Here is a 12,604-nt window from a genome sequence, read left to right on the forward strand (position 1 = left end):
AAGAAGAGGACAAAGAAGAGCCGTAAAAACGAGAACTGAAAACCCAACCTTGCTGTGGACTTTTTGGAGCCAAACCCTGCCTTCCAGCACCAGTATCAACAATTGTGAAGAAACTAACTCGCCCTGCAGCTGAGCCTCTACCAAGAACCCCAGTAGACTGCCAGCCCTTTACAAATTGCCAGCAATCTTCCTTGGAGTAGAGGAACTACTCCCCTGCAGTCTGAAGGCACCAAAACAGCAGAATCTGGTTTACCGTGCTCCCGCTCCCCAGCCACACCGATGCAGCAGCCCCTCAGGGAGGGGTCATTGTGCTCCAGGAGATCAGATCTGTCTCCTCACCAAGTGAGAAGACGCTAGAACCATTCTGTACTGCACAGCACCTGCCCCCGGAGTATCATAACCCTTGCAGCGGCCAGAGCCTGTATCAGTCCAATAGGGACTCCAACAACACTGAGACCGAGAAGTCATCAAGGGATATCAGCACCAGAGAGACAGACTTGCAGAGTGGCTTATCTGTACTGAGGTTTGGACCCTCAACTGGTGAGAATGACAACAGCAAGGACCTGCGACTCACTAGTCCAGCCGACCTAACTTCTCTTCGCCTGAGGGGATTCTCGAGAACTGACTCTGCTGCCTTGCTCCTAGGACCCTTGTGCTCTGAGACCCCCACTGAAAGCTCCGGGACTTGTCTCTAAGTTCTTGTCTGCAGCCTGTTTTCAGGTGCCCCCTCCCATCTCCTTCATGGTAGCGCATAAGGCTACCAATGTGACCAGCATCTCTGCACCCCTGACTCCCAAGGGCGGTTATACTCTAACTGCTGCTGGTACTTTTGACCCTAACCCTCACCAGCTTAAGTCCTGAAGGGGTCCCCCGGGAACCTACTGCAAGTACCTGTATACCATGAATGTCTTTTCCTCCTATAGGAAAGCATTAAACTTAAGGACGCATTTAAGAGAACATTTAACTTTTCTCTCAATTTAGATATCTCAAACATACTTACTTGTTTACAAAGTTCTTAGTATCAAAATTTATTAAAAATATGAATTCTTTTTCTAGATTGGTCTCATATTTATTCTAGAGTGTGTGTCTCATTCATCACCTCTGTGAGTGCAACAAATCCTGAGCACTACCCTCCGATAAGCCATATCTGCTCGCCCACACTACCACAAACGAGAGCACTTAGTCTTATCATGTTTGCCTCTGTAAAACAATTAGGGATCCACTGGACTCTCTGCACAGTGCACTTCATTTTTGTGCACTATATAGAGAGCCAGCGTCCTACCGACAGTATCATGAGGGAAGATCGGTAAGGCATTCCAAGCAGAGGATGTGAAGTAGCCGAACGTCCGGCCGCCTAACATGGCTTTCCTGATGCGAGGAATAAAAAAGCAAGGCCCTGATTCACAAAGGTAACTCACACTTTTGAGTAAGTTTACTATTTTTTGGCTATTTACAGAATCCTACCATAACAGGGTTTCATTTCCTTTCACTCCCCTTTCAACCGTCCTCCCTATCCCTGCTTTGGTCCACCTAACACACACATTTAACGAATGCTTAGAGCAAATGGCAAATGTGCGCATTATAACAGACACAACTGGGAATATCACATTTAACCGCATCGCTGCTGCGGTGATTTTTGCGCTGTGCTGCGCAATTCAAAGTACCGCGTTACATGACGAGCTCAGCTCGTCATCAGCACACGCCACCCATGGCTGATGACGAGCTGAGCTGGTCATCAGCATCGAAGGGGTTAATTCCAGTCCGCAATGTAATTCCCTATTGCATTGAGATTAGCTCATGACAGCAGGAATTCCATGCGAGAATGCCACCCAGGAGCACTAAAACTGGACACAGCAAATTTCTTCATTGAATTTCTCTATAACCGTATTGGGACTACGGGGCCTTAACAAGGCAGTTTCTGAAATATAAATTTGCTCCACAGAAGGTGAGCCACGCCCCTAAATCACAGCAGCACAGGGGGTGACACAGTCACTGCAGCCTTAGAAGTGCCGTGAAACAAAGTGCCGAGCGTGGAGAAGCAATGCACAATACAAGATAACGCCTAGTACACCCACAAACTCAATGCACCACCAAAGGTACAATGTGATTTCCTGTGTTTTATGCCGCACATCCCTGACAGGAAGTCCCTTGCACCATTTTTTAAATTTTAAATTCTAAGACACAGACGTTGTGAAATATATGAAACTGAGAGACTTACCTAAGTGTGGAACATTTAATTAAAAGCGGCTTCAGCGTTCTGACATCCTCGGGCCTCACTGTAATCTGATCGAGACGAATGCTCTCGACTCCTGAATACTTTAAACAGAATGTGAGGGCCCGGAAATCCATGGAAGTCATCTTGCGGCTCATCGTACTGTGTGTTATATTTATGTCTTTCACATATACAGGTTCTGTTTTCACAAACTCTTCATCTTGGGTCTCGTACAAACAGTGGAATAAGTCCATCTTGTGACAAGTGAGCTCCTCTCCGAATTTTAGTTTTAGTTTTTCCGCTATCCAGGCCTGTAGCACAGGTTTGATTTCTGGTGAAATCCTCCACTGGAATTTACTGTTTATCTTATCCAGTTTCTCTGTGTTTATAAGGCCGAACAGAAAGCGCACGGTCAGCATCAAGTGATTGTTTTCCCCGTCCATATATTCATTCAGTAAGCGGGTCACGGCTCGCTGCGGACTCTCTGTGTTCTCTGCAGCTGAATCATTTTCTTCCAGGATATAAAAGAGCGCAGCAAAAAACTCCTGGAAGCTCAAGTGGATGAAGCTGTAGACGCTGACCTTATCAGTACATTCTTTAAAAATATTATTGTTCAGGAAGAGGGATTGGACGGCCGGTATGTTTACACCATGGTTAACTATGTCCTGTTCTTCAAATAGGATTTTCTGCTGATAGACGCCTTCCTCAGCCAAGGCACACAGACTCTTCAAGTTATTGGTAATGTTTAGTGGAACAGACTTTTTGCTCTGCTGCTTTAATAAATTGAAAAGAAAAAGCAAGTAGACGGAAGTAATCGTTCTCAAATCATGCACATCTTCATTATATTTGTTCTGCTCCCTTTTGACAGTGCAAACAATCCAGCATATAATGGGCACAAAACACATGGTGTAGAGAATTTCATTTTCTTTTACAATTCTTATAGCATTTGCAGCTTGCATTTCATCTCCAAAAAACCTTGTAAAATATTCTTTCCTACCAGTTTCAGAAAACCCAAGTATCTCTGCGAAGCGTCCATCCTTCATGCACCTTTGGAGGGCGTCCAAAGCAGTTGGCCTTGTGGTGATTATTATATATGACTTCGAAAGGTACCTTTTCCTTAATAAACTGAAGATTGTTTTACCCACTTGAGATTTTTTCTCAGGATCATCGGACAGCAAATCTTCATTGATTTTAAGTTCATCGAAGCCGTCGATGATGAAGAGCCTCCTTTCGGGGTTGGCTTCGATCTCACTCATGGACAGGCGCGGCTCCCCTTCAATGCTGGGTAAGATGAGGTCAGCGATCGGCCTCTCTGCGCTCAGCTGGTTATATTCTCTGCAGTGGATGTAAAACACATACTCAAATCTGTCCTGAAAGAGGTTGCCCGATGCCCAGTCGAACATGATCTTTCGGGCAGTCATGGTCTTTCCGATCCCAGCCACTCCCTGGAGCACCACAGTCCTGGGGACGTGTCCATCCTCTTCAGGCGAAAATAAATCTTTAATGCTAGAGTATGAATCTGCAGCTCTTTCTTCCATAAGCTCTAGATGTCTCTCTCCACGTGACATTATTTCATGTTATTTATCTTTCCTTTTACGGTAGTGCTTTAAAATGAGGAGTTTTGTGTACCTTCCTTCTAAAGTCACAGTTTCACCGATTCTACTGTCATTATCTTTCATTTCTCTGAATTCCTCTTTAATATATTCCTTGTACTTCCTCTTGGGATCTGTTGAAAAATAGAGACAACATATGAAAAATCTACTTAGAAATAAAATGTGAGTTAACAGTGTTACAGTTTTATGTAACTGCACGGTCACAATGAACATGAAACACTTCCGATTTATTCAGAGTTGCCGCCACGGTTGGTATTTGTTTGTGAATATGGAAGAGAATAAGAAATTACACAGTGAGATCTTAACATCAGGGATTCTTTGTTGTCAGTAAATGAAGGACTTTGGATTGAAATAAACAGGGCAGGACGATCAAGGAAATAATTCGCAAGAAAGAATACTATTATAGGAAATGGAGGCTCAGTTATAACTACATTTATTTCCTCAAAACGTCTATCAGCAAAAGAAAAACATCACTGGTTCATCAGACAAGGATCCAACCAAGTTAGAAGTTCAGTATCTTCCTTCCAAAGATGTCCTCAGCCCACCGTCCACGTGTAGCCACCCTTTAAATGCCGCGTCCTTCACTACAATGTCTGTAATGAAATCTACACCCCTGAAACAATAGTGTGGGAGACTCTACATTCATCAAGAGAGTCAGCATTGCTGATGGCGAGAGAAGATCACACCGAAGAGATCACCACTCTTGTTTGTGAAGGGATTGGAGTTTACCGTAAATCTCATTATTGAAGTCATTGTTGAGGGATTACTCCCACATTTTCATGCCCACTGCTGTATAAGATTACAGAAATAATCAGCGCTCTTCACAAACACATGACTGGCCCCATCACATATAGGCGGCAAGAATGTTTGCGTCCGAGTCAGTATCAATATCCCAGTTAAGGTTCGGTCCATCCAAAAACAAACTTTTTACAATTAACAAAAAATGCAAGATTCCGTGAAAAACTAAGTTAAAAAATGAAAAAGATTCAATCTAACAGTTTATTTATTGTGCAAGTGGAGCAGGAGAACAGTTTACTTACCTTCGGTAACTCTCTTTCTGGTGGATACTCTATCTAACCAGAGACTCTTCATCTTAGAATACTCCCCCGGCGGCAGATGGGACCTGGAGACTTTCCATAGCTAGTTCGCATCGTACCGCTCATCGCTGGATTCATACCGCCGCAGAAGTGACGAAGCAGCGCCTTATGAGCCACCCTTTGTGCACCCTCAGAAGTGGAGCAAAAACAATTGTAAGAAACAGTGTGCTGGATAATAACTTGGAGCCTTTTATTAGATTTTAAAAAGAGACCAGGCCACAGACAGAGAGGTGGTAAGGCAGGGAGGAGTCTGGGGCTAGATAGAGTGTGCACCAGAAAGAGGATTACAAAAGATGCTTTACTTCTTCTTCTAATGGAGACTTTTAACAGCAGATTCTTCACCTGGCAATAGATATCAAAGCAATAATTCCCAAACGGGAGGGTCTGTGGAGTGGACTCAAGACAAAGTCTTGCAGAGCCAAGCTGGGGCAAAGTGTCTGCCTGCCGGACCAGGATATCCAGGCAGTAGTACCTTGTGAATGTGTGTAGCGATGCCCACGACACAGACTGGCAGACATCAAGGACAGTTAATCCTTGTGGCAGAAAAGTGGTAGCAGCGTTGGCCCTGGTGGAATGAGCTCTCTATCCTTCCTGTGGTTGCTTTCTGGCCGGTGTGTAGTAGATCTTGATATATGGTACTATCCACCTTGACAATGTTCTCCTCTGCTCAGCCCTCCCACTCTTTTCCCGGAGAAACTCTGTTGGACTTGGCCTTTTTTGCAGGGTCATCCCTGAACTTCTTGCCTTCCTCCTGTATTTTTTCTGACCTGTTGTTGGCTATTTTATGACTCTGGGCACTTTACCACTGCTGATCAGAGCTAAAGTGCATATGCTCTCCCTATTGTAAATTGATGTATTGATTAGTGACTCCATGACTGGCTTTTTTGGTTTACATGTCAGACACTAGTCTAGTTTCCTGAGTGTGCCCAAGGTTTGTAAATCCAAACGCTGCTAGTAGTCTCGCAGCACTGGTTGTGCCACCCACAGAAGCAGCTAGTAAAAGTGTGTCTAAGGCCTGCCATTGCAGAGCCTGCGTGCAGTCTGGTACTGTCATGCTGGCTGGGCAATTGCACCCACTTGCCAGTCCCTAAACCTTCCATTCTCTTCATATCAGACACCCCCATGGTAGGCCCAAGGGCAGGGTGCATTGTAAGTATGAGGTAGGACAAGCCCTGGTGTGTGTGGCATATCCTAATAGCAGTGGCGTAACAAAACTTGAGGGGGCCCCTGCAAAGCACATGGAGGGCCCCCCCCCCGGTGGCCCGGCCCACAACCTACCACTTTGCCCTACCACCCAGAAATCCAGTATATTTTGATTTTTAACCTCCAACATTTAAATGAAATGCCTCTACATTGTCTATCTCTATGTTCTAATGAGAAAATGGGAAATACTCAAAATACAAGCTATGCCACTTGTAACAATACTGTCAAAAGCAGATTATTTAACTGAGGCAAGAATCAGAAAAATGCAAAGGAGCGGTCCTATTGTCTCAGGAACTGCCTTTGGCTGAAGAATACCTATGAAGGGTCTGAAATAGAATTGACATTAATGGACAATACCTTGAAACTTTGAAAGACAAACCCAAATCTACAATTCCATAAAAACTCGACTACAATATACATGAGAAGTACACAAGATGTAACTCAGTATCCAGAGAAAGTCAAGAGAAGTAGACTGCTGAATTATCTGCATGCCACACATTAGCGACTGTCAAGGGTTGTGCATGATAACGTGAACTGAGGAAGCAATTTCTATTTCTACCATCATGTCTTTATTAGTAAGCATTGCAAAACAGGCAGGCAAAGAAGGCTGAGGAAGAAAACTAGTTGGATGCTTTAGAACATTGATGCAGATGTTTGTTTTATTTATCATTTTTGTAGTGTAAACAATGCTAAATACAGGATTTAAGGCACTCATACTACAGACAAGTGCAAGCAACATCATAAATAACACTGCATGTAGAATAAAAACAAACCATATCAGCAAATACCTATGACAATCTATACGAACTGTAGTTGATAAAGCAACAGAAAACTTGCAAATCCTTTCAAAGTGCATAATAAAGCAATCACCAGACCAGCAATATACATAAATCAAGCATGTTTTGTAAAACAATCGACTTTCTTCTTGCATCAAGGTAAAAATACTTTTAAAGTGCATGGTAAAAACAAGTCCAGCAGTTTGCTTAAATGAAGCCAGGTTAGTCAAACAACTCCCCGTTTGGTGTGTGCATAAAGGCACATACATTTCAAAGCAACTGGTAAACAACTACAGCACCATACAAGAATCAAACCAGTTTAAAATAACAATTCCCTTTTTGAAGGCCCAGATATTTCAAAGTGACTAGTAAAACAGTAACAAGTGCAGCTGGCAGCAGCATACAAAAATCAAACCACTATAGTCAAGCAATGTCTCTTGGTTTGTGCATGAAGTTGCAAATATTTCAAACTGACTGGTAACACAAGTACAGCAAGCACCAGCATACATAAATCAAACCTATTTAGTCAGACTAATTCCCCTTTTGTTTGTGCATGAAGGCATAAATATTTCAAAGTGTCTGGTAAAGTAATAACAATTTAGCAACATAAACAAACCCTCCCAGTCAAACAATGCCCATTTTATGTGTGCATAAAGGTGCAAATATTTCAACTCTAGTGGTAAAAACGAAAACAAGTTTAGCAGCATGAACATTAAACAAGTCGACAAAGTATGCCCCTTTAGTTTATGCATAAAGGCACAAATATTTAAGTGACCAGCGAAACAATAACAAGCTCAGCAGCAAAATAAACAACGCTGTTTACTCAAATGATGCCCCTTTTGTCTGTGCAAAATAAAGTGTCAAGGGGATGCATACAGTCGGGTTAAACTGAATGCATTTCTTCTTGCCTCTATAAACGTATGTTCAGAATATTGAGGTAGCCTATATATAAGCAAACAATATTCAAAGTATGATATACTGGCAGAATACCATACTACTTACTGCTTCCTCATGTGATTCAAAGGGCAGATACATATAGAAAATCAGACCATGAGTAGGAACAGTACTTGCATGAGCCTGGTGAAATTAATTGCAGAGTTTGAAGGCTGGTACAGCAGAAACAAAGTTAAACTATTGTTATTCTGGCATTAATAGGGATCAAGGGTGTAGGAAATAATGTGCTGATCCTGCAACAAACTTCCAGTCTTGTGATTAGGGTTGCCAGCTCATTTTAATGCCCCATACAGGACAAAAATAAGCAGTCACCTAAAGACGTATTTTCAGCACTTATCTGTGCATACTTCGAACAGCAAATATAAATAGAAAACACTTTTAATTGTGTTTTAGGGTTACGTGAATGATTCATGACTGATAAATAACCCTTTCCATGCGGCCGCGATTCCCCTAGTGTGCTGTAAACAACACGAACAGGGGCGGGCTGTGACGAACCCCAGCCGTCATCAGCACACGAGCACCGTAGTGCATGACGGCTGGGGTTCGTCATCAGCATGGAAGGGGTTAAAGGGAACAAAGACAGAAAAGTCACATTACAAATGAATACATACATATTTGTTTATAACCCTATTTAGTGTCAAGACGAGGTCTTTCAGTGTCTTTAAACACATGGCTGTATTTTTCTTTTGGCAACCCTACTTTATATTCACACTATTGCAGTAAATGTACATTTCAAATGTAAGGAATAGGCCCAGGGGGTACTGCCTGGAACCAGAAAAAACGAAGCCTCTGAATCCAGTTTACAAAGGTATGCAGTGGTGCATTACATAATGAGAAGTCGGTGCTGTGCATGAGATAAATATTGCATCCTGTGCATTCTGCGCTTAGCGCTCTCTTTGCATTCTTGTGCGCATTGAGATGGGTGCCCTGTGCTGCACATTGGATGCCTTTTACCTCTTGACAGTAACGCTTACTGTCACATAGCCAATGGGGAGAGTGACGAGGCAAATACCTTATAGGCTGACCACAGGGTACTGTTGCCACAGACAGCCCATCTGCACTCACCAGCAGCAAATAGGGGCGATTGAGGGTCAGCCACAGTGTCTAGGAATGCGGATCAACACTGTGATACCACGTGGTCAAAGTGCGTCGGATGTTACTTTCACGATCCCTGGCATTTTTGAGCAGTGGTGTCCATGCTTTCCACTTTAAAACATGTAAAGCCTCACACAGCTTTCCTCTGATGACACAGTTTTACCGATTTTGAGTGCGGGGCCTTCCTGCCCTACAGTTGCACCTCTGGCGTGTGCTGGGACGAGGCAGTGTCACAATTCGGAGAGGGGAGCCGCTCCAGCAGAGGGTGCAGCAGTTGCAGTGTAGACGGGGTTGCTGCTGGTTCTGTCTGCTTTGTTTTCCAGATTCTCTGGTGCAAGGCGAAAGGAAGTCAAACCACATGTCGGATAAAGAGAACCAATCCAAATAATAATATGGAAAGTGAAAGTGTTGGGCCTGGGAGCGGGGCCGGAAGAGTGAGCGCTCCTGCTTGTGAGAATCCCAGAAGATCTTTGTGGGGAGGGAAAGGTCAGAGTCATCGGGCGCTCCTCTGCTGTTGTTCATCTTGGATGGGAGTAAACCATACTGTGTTGTGTGGTTAGGTTTGCCATAATTTCTAGCTGAAAAATAGCAAATACAAGTTCAAAGCATTTGAAAAGTATTTTAAAGTTGTGTAAGCTAATGACAAAGTACCGCCCGTGGGCCGCCAGCGGCCTGGTAGGCCTTCATTGGCGGTCCACGGACCTTGCCTTGTCGTTTATAGGCAGAGTGGAGATGCAAGGGATGTAACAAGGGGTGAAAAAAACAACAAAGCCTCATTAACAAGCAAATTGAAGACCTGCGAAGTACTCAGGTGCGCGCCCGGGAAGCTGCCTCAGTACGGGCTGCCACACATTGGGGTAAGGTGGGGGGATGGGGCTGAAGCCCTTTGAGCCCAATGGGTGTTGCACATCTTTATGTAAGCACATTCAGAATTTGAACAATTACGCCTGGAGTCAGATACATAAAGAGACAGAAAGGGACAGAAACAGACAGATAGGGACAGAGACAGTTAGGGCCAGAGACAGATAGAGACAGAGAGGTAGAGAGAGAGGAAGGGAGAGTGAGGGGGTAGAGAGAGAGAGAGAGAGAGAGGGAGGTAAGGGAGGTAGAGGTTGAGAGAGAGGGAGGGAGAAAGGGGTAGATGGAGAGGGGGGGACAGGGAGGGAGGTAGAGGGAGGTAGCGCGAGAGGAAGGGACAGAGGGAAGGAAAGGGAGGTAGAGGGAGGTAGACAGAGAAGGAGAGGGAGGGACAGAGGGACGGAGAGAGAGAGGAGAGGACAGAGATTTGAGAGGGAGGGACGGAGAGGTAGAGGAAGGGAGAGGGAGGTGGAGGGAGGAAGAGGGAGGGACAGGTAGAGGGAGGGAAAGGGAGGTAGAGGGAGCTAGAGGGAGAGGGAGCGCTAGAGGGAGGGACAGAGAGGGAGAGGTAGAGGGAGGTAGAAGGAGAGGGAGGGAGAGGAAGGTAGAGTTAGAGGGAGGGAGGAAGAGGTCGAGGGAGAGGGAGGTAGAGGGAGGGACAGAGAGGTAGAGGGAGAAGGAGATAGAGGGAGGGAGAGGTAGAGTTTGTGCTACTTCTGTTGGCATTGAGGACAATGCGCATCCTTTAATTTTAAATGTTTGTGTGTTCTAGGAGCAAAGTTGAATGTTTTCAGATAAGAAACAATTACTTCACCAATTTCTTCTCTACCCCCTCCATTTCCAGTCCCTCACTCTCAAATTAAATCCATTGGCAATATAAGAGATGCCAGTGTCTAAGTTATTGATGCGTGCTTAATAGAATGTCTCTCCAATATCTTGCCACTTTTTTTTTACATAAATGTCTTGCAGTGTTTTAAATAACCGTTCTTCCAAAGCTATTGCAGCGTTTTTAAATAAAGTTGCTTGCACTTGCCTCTCCCCCTTACTTCTTTCCTCTATCTGTGTCACTCCTTTCTCTCTTTCTCCTTTCATTCTACTTGTTCACCCATCACCGACCTCACTTCACTCCTCTCAATCTTATTCTCTGTCAGTCTCCACATCTCTCCTTCCATATTTCCTTTCTTCGGATCTCTCTCACTGGTCTGTCTTTTCCCCTACCACTTACTTATATCTCAGCTTTTCCTTCTCTGTTTCTGTTGTGTCTCCTACTTACTTCTCTTACTCTTCACCGTTGCTTCGTGTCGCCCCACTCTCCATTCTAATCTCTCTTCCTTACGCAACAAACTATTACCCGGTCTCACCTCTGCACCCCCCACTCAATACCCCAGGCCCTCAACCCCCAGCTGCACCTTGAGGGCACAAACAATTTGAAGGCCGCTGACAAGTCTCTGCTGCAGCCAGCAATTCTATACCATGAGCTCATTCCCCAGCCTTCCATGTAGCCCCATTAATGCGCCCCCCACAACCCTGATGCGCCAGGACCCCGGAAGCTGTGGTATCAAAAAAGAGAAAAGATATGCCATGCGCTATGATGCGAGAGGAGTGATTGGGTCCCCACATCCCGGGAGAACATCATCCTATAAATAACACCAGCCCTATGATGTTTACATTCATCCGTACTGCATTTCTTATCCAAGCGGCCCACTACCCTGAGCACTCCCTGCCCCGCATCTAGCTATGCACATTATGCCCCTCCCCCACTCGACAGCACCCTCACTGAGGTTCTGCCCTCTACACTCCCCACCCATCGCACCGTTTTAGCTTAGAACCATTTCGGACCGATACACTATGTTTTCCTTTTATTCCAGTCCGGGCCTCACCATGATGGCTCGCATCATTCCAAATTAACGTCGCATCCGAATCCCCACCCGCCACCCACTGAGACTCCACCACCCATGGACCATTGCTGCCTAGGCTCTCAGCCTCGGACGCAGACTCGCCTCCTGACCTGAGGGCTGGGGCTGGGCAGGCCTGGCCCTGGCCTGCAGCTGCAGCTTCACTCTTCAGAGGTAGCCGCGAGCTTGCCGGGCACAGCAGCAGAGAAGGCCCTGGCAGCAGGGCAAGGCTCGTCAGGCATGCCAGGGGCTAGTAATAATTACATTATTATTATGGTCGGGACGGGATGGTCCTTCTCAGCGTAGTAGCGTCCGTGGCTGGGTCGTGGGATCGGATGTGCCACACCCAAGTCTCACGTGCATGCTGCATGTTTAGTAATGCGCGCTGGGGTGACCAACCGTCCGTAAATTTCACGGACAGTCCGTAATTTTGTCTGTCTGTCCGTTGTCCGTGAAGAATTCTTTAACGGACGCCATTTGTCCGTAATTTTAACCGGGCACAGCTTGCCCCCACCTCCCTTCTTGACTCCGATGCTGTATGAAAGCTCAGACCCCCAGCAGCACTGTAGAGGCACAGCGGGATGGCAACCCTTAACACCTCCAGCCCTTGAGGAGCTGTTAAGAGGTGCTTGAAGGTGACAGAGGGAGGGCAGCAGCTTCAGGAGCAGGGGGCATCCATTCACATGCAAACAACCCTGAATGCCTCTTGTATCTGCTATTTAGAGGGGGGCTCACACATTCCATTTCTACCCAGGGCCCCAAACATCCTAGACTCGGCCAGATTACACCCCTGATTACACTGAGGCAGCACCTGCTTCTCTTCACCGAGCTTAATTACTGTCACTAATTTGTAAGCAAACCTCGGTTCTTCAAACATGCAGAATGTAATACAATAAAGAAA

The 12,604-nt window shown here is 45.4% G+C and overlaps 1 pseudogene across 1 annotated transcript in view; it reads right to left on the minus strand.

Annotated features, from left to right (window-relative positions):
- Positions 1 to 2,214: 2,214 nt before the first annotated feature.
- The window catches only part of LOC147665197 (NACHT, LRR and PYD domains-containing protein 12-like), a 348,972-nt pseudogene continuing 338,582 nt past the window's right edge, over positions 2,215 to 12,604 (minus strand). Inside the window, exon 5 of the transcript XR_015305019.1 lies at positions 2,215 to 3,938. The product of XR_015305019.1 is annotated as an NACHT, LRR and PYD domains-containing protein 12-like (transcript). The remainder of the gene's footprint in view (positions 3,939 to 12,604) is intronic.

This window comes from Lissotriton vulgaris, unplaced genomic scaffold, assembly GCF_964263255.1.
Source record: "Lissotriton vulgaris unplaced genomic scaffold, aLisVul1.2 SCAFFOLD_1298, whole genome shotgun sequence".
Classification (NCBI taxonomy): Eukaryota; Metazoa; Chordata; class Amphibia; order Caudata; family Salamandridae; genus Lissotriton; species Lissotriton vulgaris.